A 15,251-nucleotide genomic window follows, 5' to 3' on the forward strand; every position below is an offset into this window, starting at 1 on the left:
GGAGAAGAAAACAGACTGGCTCAGTAGAGCCAGGAGCGGCGTTCTGTTTTCTTTGCGAGATATCTATTTAACCCTTCACTTTAGAAATCTGGCGCTAAGCTAATGTTATATAATTCTGCAATATGTGCAGAATTATATAACATTATTTGCTAGGTTTACTGGCCCTTTAACCTGTTGCATCAATCACTTGCAATCCTATTTTTGTAAAAGCCAGGCATGCAGGGTAACGGGGCACGGCAGAGGTCCCTGTTTCAGGACTGTCCTGAATATGTGGGGCAATTACAATTTATTAAGAATGGCTTTAAAATGAAGAAAATGTATACAATTACTGCTAAAAAGTTACTATAGCAATTGCATCTATTTGTGAAAAAGCTCACCAATTTCAATATTCTTCAGTATATTATTGTGTTCTAGTTTCCACAAAAAATAGGCTTACAGCTGTGTTTTTTATACTTAAAGGGACATGAAACCCAAAATTTTTCTTTCATGATTTAGGTAGAACATACCATTTTAAACAACTTTCCAGTTTACTTCTCTTGGTATCATTTGTTGAAGGAGCAGCAAGGCACTACTTGTTTCTAACTGAACACAGGAGTGAGCCAATGACAATCAGTATATCTATGCAGCCACCAATCAGCATCTAGAACCTAGGTTCTTTGTTGCTCCTTAGCTTTCCTAGATAAACCTTTTAGCAAAGAATAACAAGAGAAGGAAGCATATTAAATAATAGAAGTACATTGGAAAGTTCTTTAAAATTGTATGCACTGTCTAAATCATGAAGGCTATTATAAGGTAATTTAAACTGAAAAAAAAAATATTTATTTTTTTCTTTCTATGATAATATTGTGTTAATTAGAAAGATGTAATATCAACAAGAACCAACTGTTTGTTAATGATAAATAAGTGCATTGCCTTCAAATCTTAAAAGGATATGAAACCCAATTTTTTTTTCTTGCATGATGTAGATTTTAAGCAACTTTCTAATTTTCTTCTATTATCAAATTTTATTAGTTCTCTTGGTATCTTTTGTTAAAAAGCAGAGACATAAGCTCAGGAATGTGCACATTTTTGGAGCACTATATGGCAGCAGTTTTGCAAGAATATGATCCATTTGCTAGAGCACTAGATGGCAGCACTGTTTCCTGACATGTAGTGCTCCAGCCACCTACCTAGGTATCTCTTCAATAAAGAATATAATGAGAACAAAGCAAATGGGATAGTACAATTAATTTGGGAATAATAAAAACAAAATGTATGATTTTTCTGAATCACAAAATAAATGTTTCATATCCCTTTAAAGAATTTTATGAAAAAAATATACTGGGGCAAAAATGAGAGTTTCAGCACTAAAAAACTGATAGAATTACTAACAGAAAAATAACTCCCTTGTAATAAAAATTAAAAGAATTCACGTCTAGAATATTTCCTGCTCTAATACTGTAGAAATGTTTGTGCTGCAGAATAAAATGTGAATTTTCTACACCTTAGATCTGATGTGTTAATGAAAAAAAAAAAAAAAAATCTGAAGTTTTAAATGCGTGACCAAACCATATTTTTTTAATACACCTTACACTAAAGAGTGAATTCCTAAAGACACACAAACTCCAACTAAATGAACAAAACACAGACTTCCGGAAAGAAAAGGAAGAATGGCTATTAATTTCTTTTCTCTTCATGCAACTTCTATACCAGATGTATTTTTTGCCTTATGTTGATCTAACATCTGTTGTTTTTGTGTAACCTGTAATTACTTTGTAGATGGGTGGCATGCCTTAAAATCTCCTTGCTTCCAGGAAATAGAAAATCCCTAATAATATTCTCTGTTTAGCTTGACCGCTTTGATTTATAATTACCACATCCCCATTAAAATACAATTTACACATTACAATTTTCTTCTAAATGTCTTTGCATGTTCTATAGTATTCATTACAGAATGTTGCCCTTTTTAATTTTTTTTTTTTTTAAAGGGACACAAGTCAAAATTAAACTTTCATGATTCAGATAGAGCATGCAGTTTTAAGAGACTTTCTGATTTACTTCTATTATCAAATTTTGTCCATTCGTTTTATATACACATAGTTTCTGTGGCACCAGCTCATACTGAGCATGTGCACAAGTTCACAGGCTATACGTATGCTAGTCTGTGATTGGCTGATGGCTGTCACATGATACAGGGGACTGGCAAATGTTTAAAGAAAAATCTGAATTTTTTTTTTTGTTACGCAATTCCACTGTATTTAGTTGTCCTTTAAATGATATAGATTAAAGAGCATGCAGTCTAATGTTTTATTGGAAACAGACTATAAAGGGAAATATACATCATATTGTTTATATGAAACACAAACACACCTGCGCACCACTGTTTTTACCATTTGAACAAGGCTTGAAAAAAAAGCCAGAATTGATCAAATAAAAATATTCCTTTAATTGAAAAAAAAATCTCATAAATACAACTAATATTTTTCAGACAAATATGTTTATTTTAAACAATTGACGTTGTACTCTAATACATAGTTGCTATATATGAGGATAAAAAAGGTTAATAGTTAATAGTACTTATGTAATTTTATCAATACCATTCAAAAAAAAATTTCTGTTACAATCTGAAGTCTAGTTTTCAAGCTGTGTTTGAAGAAGCATTTATCTAACCTTCTATAATTTTTCTAGAAGGAATTTGACATAGTTTCTGATTGGATAGAACAATCTGTCAAACTAAGGGATGAAATGCCACATGTTTTTTCTAGACTTTATATTACTAATTATTTTATCCATGTAATTTTTTGTTACACAGAGATTTTTTTTTTTTAGTAAATTAGTCTTTTAAATAATATATTTAGCTTGAAAAATATGTATTAATTTCATTTAGTCTAATATGCATAATAAATTAATTTTGAACATACCATTTTGATAATTAATGTTCCTGTTTTTAATAACAATATGCTATGTAAAATTAAAATTATTTAAAAAAAATAAACAATCAAAAGTTAACTATGAAAAATACTTACTGCATTCAATTCAATATTGTAGCTACATTAATGTAAATATCAGCAAGAAAACAATATGCGTTAATGTGAAAAATATGCAAAAATAAGACTGTGCTTGTAGTCTAAAAACATGCATAAGTTGCAATAAGTTAATGATTTACATTTGATGCTCAAATTCAATTATTCTTTAAAATAAAATAATAACAATAATTATAATATTGATAATAATATATGTGTGTGTAAATGCTGAATAGAAAGAAAATGCATATAAAATACATATTCTACTTGCAAAATATACTATTTATTGAGCTTTTGAGTGAAGACGGGCACTCCGCATTTCATTAAATATTGGGGTTAAGTAATGAACATTTAAGATGTGAGGAGTCAAACAAATTACAAATAATCCTTTTATCGGATGTTGAATGAAAAGGTTTTTAACACTTGGGGTTTTTCAATTTAAATAAGCAAATCATACCCTATAAGAGCATACTTCAAAACAATGAATTTGCACTGCAACACCTCATAAATGTAATACAAAACACTTGCACAGAAGGTTCCAACATCATTTAAGTATTGCTCGTCATTGTTTATAATATCACCACGTGCTCGCTGACATGAATAATTATCTTACAAAGCAACACGCTATAAAAACAAAGTGTTAAAAAATACGGGATTTTATTTTATCGTAGCCAACGGAAGAATATTTAGATGTAAACATTTTTTTTTTTTGTTTCAAATTTAGTATTTAAGTTGTAGGACTACTTGGAAAATGTTTAGCACTGCTTAAAGAATTTTTTCCTACATTTTTCATATGACTCTGCACAGTGTTGTTAGAATATGTACTGTATGCTTTTAAACACCTTTTAAAATGTGCCTTAGTGATGATGTCAGATACGTCAATACTACCAAAAAAAACAGAAACCAATTTGTGGTTTTGTTTTTACTGGAGCCCATAAAAATAGCTTCATATGAAAAAGGCCTACATGCTATGAAGTAGTAATATCTACACAAGAAATTAATTGAACTGTGATGTTACTTTTGTAGACTCATATTAGATGTCTTATGAAAACGTCTTTGTTATGTTGGCAATCAGCCAACATAGAAAGAAGCTTAAAGCGACAGTAAACGCTTTATAAGTATACATCGTGTATATCAGTAATTAAAGGCATATTATACTAAAAATCGCTAAAAAAATTTTTTTTTACCCATTTTGAGATATATATATATATATATATATATATATATATATATATATATATATATATATATATATATATATATACACACAAAATACCAATAGGATCCCACACTCACTACTCCAATCCAGCCTCCGGGGTGCACTTAAAACAGTAATATGCAAAGTAGAAAGAAAGGCACTCTCCGTGTAGCATAAATTCAATTTTTAGTAAAAATTGAATTTATGCTACACGGAGAGTGCCTTTCTTTCTACTTTGTTTATATATATATATATATATATATATATATATATATATATATATATATATATATATATATATATATATATATATATATACTGTATATATATACATACACACATAACATTCAAATGAAAATGTTGTTATAGTTTTTTATTATTTTTTTTAAACTAACGAAGAATCACTTATTGATGCACAATGGCATACCTCGCAAGCATTAGAACAAAAAAAAAAGGTTTATTTTTCAGCAAAGGAACAATAGTTTATTCATTTACTATAAAACAAAGAACACACATGATTTTAATGTCCTTTTAAGCACTCTATAGCAAAAGATTTGCATTTAAAACAATGAGTTGCTCACAATTTATAATTTGTTAAATATCATGTTAATGGCAGCAGATGAGCCCTATTTTATGTTGACGTGATCATAATCAGCAAGTTTAATTATTTTTCTGCATTATTTTTTTTTCACATTATTGCTTTTGTGAACAATGGCCCTATATTGAACTTGTGCCAACATTTATGGATTTTTTTTTTACATTTAATTCCATGGATAAAAGATCTTGATAAACATCAGACATAACTTTTAAAATGACAAATTATGCAGATAAAACATTAGTTTTGTACATGGGCAAAAACGCACTGCCATAGTGAATTATGTTAGGAAGAAATGTCACCACACACAAATGCTACCAGCTCAATCATTTGAAGTTAAAAAAGCACTTTTACACTAATAATAACTAATTTTATGGTTACTTGATAAATTAATTTCGTTCATGATGGTGAGAGTCCTCAAGCCATCACATGTGCTATTAAAGGGACATTAAACACTTTGAATTGGTAATATAAAATGATAAATCGTATATATAAAAAATACTCTGTAATATATTTTCATTATTTATTTTGTCCCTTTTTCCTATAATTCCACTTTCAGTTCCTGTAGAAATGGAAGTGCAGAACACTTTGGCTGAAGACTGTAGTGACCTATTTCTAACTGTAAAAAGCACAGAATGAACGGAGCACCAGCCAGGAGTACATATAAAATAACAAATTAATTGAAAGCTGTTTAAAAGCCAGGTAACCCAGGTCAAATAAATAGAAAGGAGGTCAGAAAACAAACAGCTGACGCGTTTCAGCTTTGAGCAGCTTTGATTATGGCTCCAAGCCGAAACGCGTCAGGTGTTTGTTTGCTGACCTCCTTTCTATTTATTTGGCCTGGGTTACCTGGCTTTTATACAGCTTTCAATTAATTTGTTATTTTATATGTATTCCTGGCTGGTGCTCCGTTCATTTTGTGCTTTTTACTTTAACTTGACCTACAAATAGTGAGCACAGCCGGTGAGTTTTTGTCCCTGAAATTCACACCACGCTGTAGATCACAGGAGCTGACCCGATACTGACCTATCACAGAGGAGCTGGATATCCACACCCCCGTTGACAACATTGGAGGAGCCACCACATAGGTTGGTTATCGCTTGAGGGGAGGATCTGCTCCGATATTTGGCCACTCACAGAGGATTCATTCAGATGCGCCCCCAGTGATGTCACAAGGGGGGGGTAGTTATCAGCGTGTCTACTTTACCTGCCTTCGCCGGCCCAATACGCCCGCCTAAGCTCGCCTCACATCGCCGCCGCAGACCTGCAAAAATTTGCCTAAGTTATCAAAAAAGCTGTCAAAAAGCCGCACACCAAGTACGGGGCGATGAGCAGTGGACTGTGAGAGTTATCACTCATCCGATCTCGCTGCTCTTCTGCTTTTTTACAGCTTTCTTGCTAGCCTGTCACTAAGCACCCACACTAAACTACACTGTTCTACCCCCTATACCGGCACCCCCGGAGCCCCCCGCAACTCAATAAAGTTAGTAACCCCTAAAACGCCGCTCCTAGACCCCGCCGCAACTCTTATAAATGTATTAACCCCTAAACCGCCGCTCCCGAACACCGCCGCAACCTACATTATACCTAGTAACCCTTATCCTGCCCCCCCTATATCGCCGCCCTCTATAATAAAGTTATTAACCCCTATCCTGCTGATCCCGCACCTCACCGCAACTAAATAAATAGTTTAACCCCAAAACCGCCGCTCCCGGACCCTGCCGCAACCTATATTAAACTTATTAACCCCTAATCTGCCCCCCTTACACCGTCGCCACCTATAATACATTTATTAACCCCTATCCTGCCCCCCTACACCGCCGCCACTGTAATAAATGTATTAACCCCTAAACTTAAGTCTAACACTAACCCTAACATCCCCCTAACTTAAATATTAATTAAAGAAATCTAAATAATATTTCTATTATTAACTAAATTAATCCTATTTAAAACTAAATTCTTACCTTTAAAATAAACCCTAATATAGCTACAATATAAATAAAAATTATATTGTAGCTATTTTAGGATTTATTTTTATTTTACAGGTAACTTTTAATTTATTTTAAATAGGTACAATAGCTATTAAATAGTTATTAACTATTTAATAGCTACCTAGCTAAAATAAAGAGAAATTTACCTGTAAAATAAAAACTAACCTAAGTTACAATTACACCTAACACTACACTATACTTAAATAAATTATTCCTATTTAAAACTAAATACTTACCTGTAAAATAAACCCTAAGATAGCTACAATGTAATTAATAATTACATTGTAGCTATTTTAGGATTTATATTTATTTTACAGGTAACTTTGTATTTATTTTAGCTAGTTAGAATAGTCATTAAATAGTTATTAACTATTTGATAACTACCTAGCTAAAAGAAATACAAAATTACCTGTAAAATAAATCCTAACCTAAATTACAATTAAACCTAGCACTACACTATCATTAGATTAATTAAATAAATTAACTACAAATAACTACAATTAAATACAATTACATAAACTAACTAAAGTACAAAAAATAAAAAAGCTAAGTTACAAAAAATAAAAAAAATAAGTTACAAACATTTAAAAAATATTACAACAATTTTAAGCAAATTACACCTAATCTAAGCCCCCTAAAAAAATAACAAAGCCCCCCAAAATAAAAAAATTCCCTACCCTATTCTACATTAAAAAAGTTCAAATCTCTTTTATCTTACCAGCCCTTAAAAGGGCCTTTTGTGGTGCATGCCCCAAAGAAAACAGCTCTTTTGTCTGTAAAAGAAAAATACAACTCCCACCAACATTACAACCCACCACCCACATACCCCTAATCTAACCCAAACCCCCCTTAAAAAACCCTAACACTACCCCCCTGAAGATCATCCTACCTTGAGTCGTCTTCACTCAGCCGAGCCACCGATGGAACCGAAGAGGAGATCCGGAGCGGCAGAAGTGATCTTCCAAGGGGCGCTGAAGAAGTCTTCCATCCGATGAAGTGATCCTCCAGGTGGCGCTGAAGAAGTCTTCCATCCGGGCGATGTCATCTTCCAAGCGGCGCAGAAGAAGTCTTCCATCCGGGCGATGTCATCTTCCAAGCGGGGTCTTCAATCGTCTTTCTTCAGGATCCATCTTCATCCCGCCGACGCGGAACATCCTTCTTTCCCGACGGACTACCGACGAATGAAGGCTCCTTTAAGGGACGTCATTCAAGATGGCGTCCCTTCAATTCCGATTGGCTGATAGGATTCTATCAGCCAATCGGAATTAAGGTAGGAAAAATCTGATTGGCTGATTGAATCAGCCAATCAGATTGAGCTTGCATTCTATTGGCTGATCGGAACAGCCAATAGAATGCGAGCTCAATCTGATTGGCTGATTGGATCAGCCAATCGGATTGAACTTCAATCTGATTGGCTGATTCAATCAGCCGATCAGATTTTTCCTACCTTAATTCCGATTGGCTGATAGAATCCTATCAGCCAATCAGAACTGAAGGGACGCCATCTTGGATGACGTCCCTTAAAGGAGCCTTCATTCGTCGGTAGTCCGTCGGGAAAGAAGGATGTTCCGCGTCGGCAGGATGAAGATGGATCCTGAAGAAAGAAGATCTAAGACCCCCCTTGGAAGATGACATCACCCGGATGGAAGACTTCTTCTGCGCCGCTTGGAAGATGACATCGCCCGGATGGAAGACTTCTTCAGCGCCGCCTGGAGGATCACTTCATCAGATGGAAGACTTCTTCAGCGCCCCTTGGAGGATCACTTCTGCGGCTCCGGATCTCCTCTTCGGTTCCATCGGTGGCTCGGCTGAGTGAAGACGACTAAAGGTAGGATGATCTTCAGGGGGGTAGTGTTAGGTTTTTTTAAGGGGGGTTTGGGTTAGATTGGGGTATGTGGGTGGTGGGTTTTAATGTTGGGGGGGGGTGTATTTTAGGTTAGGATTTATTTTACAGGTAATTTTGTATTTCTTTTAGCTAGGTAGTTATTAAATAGTTAATAACTATTTAATAACTATTCTAACTAGCTAAAATAAATACAAAGTTACCTGTAAAATAATTATAAATCCTAAAATAGCTACAATGTAATTATTAATTACATTGTAGCTATCTTAGGGTTTATTTTACAGGTAAGTATTTAGTTTTAAATAGAAATAATTTATTAAAGTATAGTGTAGTGTTAGGTGTAATTGTAACTTAGGTTAGGATTTATTTTACAATTAAATTTCAGTTTATTTTAGCTAGGTAGCTATTAAATAGTTAATAACTATTTAATAGCTATTGTACCTAGTTAAAAAAAATTGAAATTTGCCTGTAAAAGAAAAATAAATCCTAAAATAGCTACAATATAATTATTATTTATATTGTAGCTATCTTAGGGTTTATTTTAAAGGTATTTAGTTTTAAATAGGATTAATTTAGTTAATAATAGAAATATTATTTAGATTTATTTAATTAATATCTAAGTTGGGGGGTGTTAAGGTTAGTGTTAGACTTAGGTTATGGGTTAATAATTTATTACAGTGGCGGCGGTGTAGGGGGGCAGGATAGGGGTTAATACATGTATTATAGGTGTAGGGGGGGCAGATTAGGGGTTAATAAGTTTAATATAGGTTGCAGCGGGGTCCGGGAGCGGCAGGATAGGGGTTAATAACTTTATTATAGAGGGCGGCGGTATAGGGGGGGCAGGGTAGGGGTTACTAGGTGTAATGTAGGTTGCGGCGGTGTCCGGGAGCGGCGGTTTAGGGGTTAATACATTTATTATAGTTGCGGCGGGGTCAGGGAGCGGCGGTTTAGGGGTTAATATGTATAGAGTAGCTTGCGGTGGGCTCCGGGAGCGGCGGTTTAGGGGGTAATAACTTTATTTAGTTGCAGCGGTGTAGGGGGGGACAGCTTAGGGGTGTTTAGACTCGGGGTACATGTTAGGGTGTTAGGTGTACACATTTCCCATAGGAATCAATGGGATGTCTGGCAGCAGCGAACTTGTACTTTCGCTATGGTCAGACTCCCATTGATTGAAAACCAGGTACGCTGGGCCGGAAAAGTGCCGAGCGTACCTGCTAGTTTTTTGATAACTAGCAAAAGTAGTCAGATTGTGCCGCACTTGTGTGCGGAACATCTGGAGTGACGTAAGAATCGATCTGTGTCGGACTGAGTCCGGCGGATCGAAGCTTACGTCACAAAATTCTACTTTTGCCGGTATCTAGCCTTTGCTTTGATAACTAAGGCGAATCAGCCTCGCCACAAATACGCTGCGGAATTCCAGCGTATTTGAGGTTGACGGCTTGATAACTACCCCCCAAGGTGTTTGCAGCAGGGACGCGAATGTACGAGAGGATTCTCACAGCGTTCTGGCAGGGCACTTGATGCAGGGAGAAAGACCGCAGAAGTTGAGTGAGCCCTAGTTAGCCCGCATCTGACCTTCACATACATCTATTGATCTACAATGGAGGGGTAAGCCACAATGTCTGTTTAACAGTGCCATGCTTGTTAAGGAAATGCTGGTTTGTTTGGCCTTTTTTTGTATCCTTGGATATACTTTTGATTGCTTCCCACCTACGTCAGCATCTTTATAAGGAGAGACTCTGTTGTGTTGCTCTATTTCTAACTGTCCCTATTTGGCCACAGCAAAGAAGGTAACCTAAGTTGGCAGCAACCATTGTTTTATAGACACTGCAATTCCACACTTAATTTGTCAATATTTAAACAGCTAATAAAAATACAACTATATGTTATTCTCAGACTATTCTTTTATTTGAATGAATCAGTCTATCTAGCATTTATTTAATGTTCAATGTCCCATTAAAGGCCAGTCCGCTAGGAGGAGGCAAAACACGCAACATAATAACAGAGATTTTAATCCCTCCCACTTTCCTATGATCTCTCAGCGATACATATGGCCAAGACAAAGGATCATTTTAGAAAAGTAGGAAAGCTATTTTCACCAACTGTACTGAAGAAACAAGGGTAAATCTCGTGGACTCTTTCCACCATTACATTTTTTTTCTTTTTAGGTAAGCATACATTTTGTTTTGCACAAAAAGTTATAAGGGCTCAAAGATATGAGGTCTCAGGTAAAGGGCTTTAACAAAGAGAAACATACCTATACATGTCTAAAGTTGGATATGTATACTGTATACAGGGAGTGCAGAATTATTAGGCAAGTTGTATTTTTGAGGATTAATTTTATTATTGAACAACAACCATGTTCTCAATGAACCCAAAAAACTCATTAATATCAAAGCTGAATAGTTTTGGAAGTAGTTTTTAGTTTGTTTTTAGTTATAGCTATTTTAGGGGGATATCTGTGTGTGCAGGTGACTATTACTGTGCATAATTATTAGGCAACTTAACAAAAAACAAATATATACCCATTTCAATTATTTATTTTTACCAGTGAAACCAATATAACATCTCAACATTCACAAATATACATTTCTGACATTAAAAAACAAAACAAAAACAAATCAGTGACCAATATAGCCACCTTTCTTTGCAAGGACACTCAAAAGCCTGTCATCCATGGATTCTGTCAGTGTTTTGATCTGTTCACCATCAACATTGCGTGCAGCAGCAACCACAGCCTCCCAGACACTGTTCAGAGAGGTGTACTGTTTTCCCTCCTTGTAAATCTCACATTTGATGATGGACCACAGGTTCTCAATGGGGTTCAGATCAGGTGAACAAGGAGGCCATGTCATTAGATTTTCTTCTTTTATACCTTTTCTTGCCAGCCACGCTGTGGAGTATTTGGGCGCGTGTGATGGAGCATTGTCCTGCATGAAAATCATGTTTTTCTTGAAGGATGCAGACTTCTTCCTGTACCACTGCTTGAAGAAGGTTTCTTCCAGAAACTGGCAGTAGGACTGGGAGATGAGCTTGACTCCATCCTCAACCCGAAAAGGCCCCACAAGCTCATCTTTGATGATACCCGCCCAAACCAGTACTCCACCTCCACCTTGCTGGCGTCTGAGTCGGACTGGAGCTCTCTGCCCTTTACCAATCCAGCCACGGGCCCATCCATCTGGCCCATCAAGACTCACTCTCATTTCATCAGTCCATAAAACCTTAGAAAAATCAGTCTTGAGATATTTCTTGGCCCAGTCTTGACGTTTCAGCTTGTGTGTCTTGTTCAGTGGTGGTCGTCTTTCAGCCTTTCTTACCTTGGCCATGTCTCTGAGTATTGCACACCTTGTGCTTTTGGGCACTCCAGTGATGTTGCAGCTCTGAAATATGGCCAAACTGGTGGCAAGTGGCATTTTGGCAGCTGCACGCTTGACTTTTCTCAGTTCATGGGCAGTTATTTTGCGCCTTGGTTTTTCCACACGCTTCTTGCGACCCTGTTGACTATTTTGAATGAAACGCTTGATTGTTCGATGATCACGCTTCAGAAGCTTTGCAATTTTAAGAGAGCTGCATGCCTCTGCAAGATATCTCACTATTTTTTACTTTTCTGAGCCTGTCAAGTCCTTCTTTTGACCCATTTTGCCAAAGGAAAGGAAGTTGCCTAATAATTATGCACACCTGATATAGGGTCTTGATGTCATTAGACCACACCCCTTCTCATTACAGAGATGCACATCACCTAATATGCTTAATTGGTAGTAGGCTTTCGAGCCTATACAGCTTGGAGTAAGACAACATGCATAAAGAGGATGATGTGGTCAAAATACTCACTTGCCTAATAATTCTGCACTCCCTGTAAATATATATATATATACATATATATATATATATACATATATAGATAGATAGATAGATAGATAGATAGATAGATAGATAGATAGATAGATAGATAGATATACTGTATGTGTGTTTGTGTACATATGTATTTATGTATTAATATGTGTATATATGTATTACAGACATATTTACACATATAAACACATAAATGCATATGTACACATATAAAGACATACATATAAGCACATTGGAGCCCTTTGCAGTTGAAGGTACATTCCAGTCAAAATTGAAATGCACATTTATGAATTACATCTTTGAATAGAAACATATTTGCAATATGCATGAATTAACAAAAATACTTCTAGTAAAAGTTATCACTGTTTTAGTGTTAACATTTTTCTCTGCATGTGCCTGTGAAACATATTCTCAGTGCACAAGCATTTTAAATACTGCAGCTGCTCAGAGAACCAGTTGGGCTTGTATCATGTCAGCAATTAAAGTTACAGTCTACACCAGAATTTTTGTTGTTTAAAAAGATAGATAATCCCTTTATTACCTATTCCCAAATTTGCATAACCAACACAGTTATAATAATACACATTTTTACCTCTGTAATTACCTTGTATCTGTGTCTCAGCAAACTGCACCCTTATTTCAGTTCTTTTGACAGACTTGCTGTTACGGTACCAACAGTGTACCAAGGGTTAATACCAGGGAACAACGTCCTGCATAGGGAATCAGCAATTCACAAACCAGCCAGTTTCCAGGTTTAAACAGAATATCTCCTTTATTTGAAGGCAGCACACAGATTTATACACCCTGGCTTCAGGTTACAAAGGGCATTGGTTTAACAGTAAAGCAAACATATGAACAATGCATCAAACCTCCAACAATTGTCTATTCACAGGTAAAACAGATTAACATATTAAGTTAATTAACTAGGGAAGAACGTTTACTCAGACAATCTGATGTTGGGCAGTCTAGTTAACATAATCACACAAGGACACAATCAGTTTACCTAGACAGACTCCTGAGACACAATCAGATCTTAAACATACATAGAATACATCTTATTAGAGAATATAGGAACAGTTCTTATTAGCTATAAAGTCTTTTATGCCCACTTTGCTTATAGAGTCACAATTGCTCTCACAAGGGGCACTCACACCCTGTACCCATCCTGTATTTATGGATACAGGGTGACATAGACATAAGACAGAGTTATGAAAGTATATGGGGTGTCCAGCATATAAAATTCCATATTTCCATGCAGTCTCTGGGTATCCTTAAGCCCATGTACCTCCAGCCCAAAGAATGTTCCATAACAGGCCCTCCAATGTACAGTGGCGAGATTGGTTTTGTCACATCTCTCCCCTTTTCCAAACAGACTAACAGGGTATCTGACCTCCTGCCGGTCAGTGCCCTGGTTAGTCCAGCAACCCACCCATAAAACACAATTAGTAGTACAGCCCACCCACAATAAATGGTTACTACACCTGAGTACGGGGAAAACTTGTCCATGTCCAGGTGCCTCACCACAGCTGTGTGGGGGACTGGTACACTGAATTGGTGGGTTGCGAGGTGGGCAGAGACCAGCTGTACTCTGCCCGGGTGCCAGCACTACCATGGAAGTAGCCTGGTGGGAGCCTGGTTGCTGGAGGGGAAGACCGACTGTCTCCCCTTCGGATACATAGCTGTGCTGCTGGAGGGGGAGACCAATCGTCTCCCCTTTGGCTAAACAGCCGTGTTGCTGGGGGACAGGACCAACTGTCCCTACCCCTTTTAACGCAGCCTGCCGCTGGGGAATGGAGTCTGGGCTCCCAAAGTCAGGCTCTGCAAAGGACTCCCATAACAAGCCAGGACCATCAAACTCCTCTCCCTCTGGTTTGTCATGCTCGGCTGTCCAGGGTATATAATGTGCCATATACCACCAGAGCGCCTGGTAGGCATGTCAGTTTGCTGGGACAATCCATCTGGATTCCCGTTATGAGAGAGAATTCCTGTCCATACAAACAAGGGTTCAAATTCCTCAGTGCCCAGACCAGGGCCAAACAGTCCTTCAAAATCCCATCAGCTTCTTTACGAGTTTTCTGTACCTGCTCTTTATAGGTATCCACAATCCCTTCATACTGACATAGGGTGCCCTTGAGTTGCTGCACCTCACTATGAGCCAGCGTCAGCTTCTCCTCAAGTGTCGCTAAGTTTGTCTTTAAGGTTTCATGTCCCACTCTCAAGCTGGTGTTTTCTGCAGTCTGTCGGTGCAGCTTGTCTAGCAGAGATTCACGTTCTAAACGTGCTTTTTCCTCTGCGCTCCTCTTCTCCTTCATCAGCGCATTGTAACGGGACCTCCACATATCAATAGCGGGTAGAGATTTACTGAGCTCATCGTCCTGGGGCTTAGCAGCAGGTGGGTCAGTCTCTGCTGCATGGATCTGGGCACGGGTAGTCACAGAGTTAACATCAGCGGGACCCATAGGAGCGTAGGCAGAAACAAGGGGGGCCAAGTCATTTCCAAGAAGAACATCAGCAGGTAAGTCCTTCTTGACCCCCACATTCATAGGTCTAGCGCCCACTCCCCAATCCAAATGTACCCTGGCAACAGGTAGGCTGAACACATCGCCCCCTGCTACCCTCACAGCCACAGTGTCTCCAGTGTACTGTTTCTCAGACACCAAGTTCTTTTGAAGCAAGGTCATGGTAGCACCAGTATCCCGTAGACCACTGACCTTCTTCCCATTCACTTTAACCAGTTGCCGGTTATTCCGGTGGGCAGCTTGCACAAGGT

The sequence above is a fragment of the Bombina bombina genome, chromosome 1, assembly GCF_027579735.1.
Source record: "Bombina bombina isolate aBomBom1 chromosome 1, aBomBom1.pri, whole genome shotgun sequence".
NCBI classification, from domain to species: Eukaryota; Metazoa; Chordata; class Amphibia; order Anura; family Bombinatoridae; genus Bombina; species Bombina bombina.